Source organism: Austrofundulus limnaeus, unplaced genomic scaffold (assembly GCF_001266775.1).
Source record: "Austrofundulus limnaeus strain Quisiro unplaced genomic scaffold, Austrofundulus_limnaeus-1.0 Scaffold76, whole genome shotgun sequence".
NCBI classification, from domain to species: domain Eukaryota; kingdom Metazoa; phylum Chordata; class Actinopteri; order Cyprinodontiformes; family Rivulidae; genus Austrofundulus; species Austrofundulus limnaeus.
This window is the reverse complement of record NW_013952478.1, coordinates 1,510,794-1,512,719: the sequence shown is the minus strand read 5'-3', so window position 1 is coordinate 1,512,719 and position 1,926 is coordinate 1,510,794.

The window sequence follows — 1,926 nt, the reverse complement described above, 5'->3', positions numbered from 1 at the left end:
CATTAGGGCAGGGATCATCATTTCCGGTCCTCAAGGTCCACAGCCCTGCATGTTTTCCCTTCTCAAACACATCTAATTCAGTCAGTGAATTACCTCTTCCAAGTTCTGCAGAAACCTGATAATCATCTATTCATTCAAATCAGGTGTGTTAGAGYAGAGAAACAAGTAAAACATGCAGGGCTGCAGACCTCGAGGACTGGAATTGATTATCTCTGCAATAGGGGGTCCACATTGCTGGCCCATTTGCATTTCAACCCTCACTTTCGGCCATGAGATGCGCATCTGTTTTAGGATGCCTTGGTGCTGTTTTTTCCTGGCACGACCCACTGGGAGGAGATCTCAAACCCAAATCTTGCTCAAAAGATTATAAACCCACTTTGACCTGGAAACATATCCCCCAAGAGGAGCTGGAGAGTGCCTCTGGGAGAGGGAGGTCTGAGTTTCCCTCCTGCACCTGTTGATTCTGCAGCCTGACCACAGATAAGCAGCCAAAAATGGAGAAAGAAATATAAAAAATGTTTTCTGCAGACACTCTCCTTTGGCCCTTTGCTGAACAAACTTGATCCCTCTTACTTTTTTTTTTTTTTGGCAATGTTCTGTAAAACATTTTAGATTCTGTTTTATTTGAGTCCAAAGGTCATTGCAATCTTGCATCCAACCATGAAATGTGTCTGTAGCATCTTTTGGGTGAATAAAAACAGAGTTCATACACATATAGGTTGTCAGGTGCAGGAGGTTAAATTTGTTCCTCGTGTTATCTATATCCACACCTTCAGCCACTAGATATTAACACTGACCAGAATCAGGTTTCAGATGTAACATGACTATACTGTTTGTGAGTGTATTAACAGAGCAAGCAACAACTCACAATCGCTCAGGGCTCAACCTAAACCAATCCAATCATGTGGTGTTTGACTGAAAATAAGTTTTGTGTAAATTATTAAAATTAATGAATACAAGGCAAATTCTTCTTTTATTTGAAATATAAATGCAGGATTTTTGCCTAAAGAACTGATTAAAAATATACCCACAACAAGGGATTCATTCCAAGTTTGCTTTGTCTGTTTCTTCCTTTAAGCAGTTACAAATCACATCTCTGATGTGGGGTTCTGTAAAAAAATATGAATAATTAATATCTTACCTGTTATATGTGTAGTTGTCTGAACAGGCAAGCAGGGCCAAGATTAAAGTAGCTGCTTGCCATCTTGAAATAACCCCATCCATTCATCTCAACCCACTTCTTCTCCATTCACTCTGTCACTCACACTTGGGAAAATTTAGACTTACCACTTAGTCTAACATTCAGGTTTTTGGTCTGTGAGAGGAAACTGGAGCACCTGCAGAAAACCCACACATGCATGGAGAGAAAACGCAAACTACCCAGGAAGGTCCCCAGCTGACATTTGATCTGGCAATGTTCTTGTTGAGAGGCGAAAGCTCTGCCAACTGAGTCACCTTTATTTTTGCCTGAAAAAATAACGGTGAAAACACGTGGCCCAGGCCTCCCTTGAAAAAGAGATCTGGGATCTCAACGGGACTTGCTTGGTTAAATAACGGTAAATAAAATAAAATTAAATTAAATTAAATTATATTAACTTAAATATTTATACAATTATATTGTTTTTATATGCAGTCAGACAGCAGGAGCAGCTAACCATAGCACTTCTGGAACTTTCCAGCAAATGGTCTGAATTATTTATTTAATATTTTAATGGACTTTAAGAAAATGTTCTCTTTTTTATTATTTTCAACAGATTTAATCTCTGAAATCTAGTGTACTGTGTAACCTTTTATGTCATCAAATATAATTTTTGAAGGTGCTGGACTTTGTAATGGAGCAATTAACACCAGTCCCTGGAGTTCTGTAACAGCGAAAAGAAATAAAAAAMGAACTTTTATTTATTTATTTATTCGTTTAGATTTCTG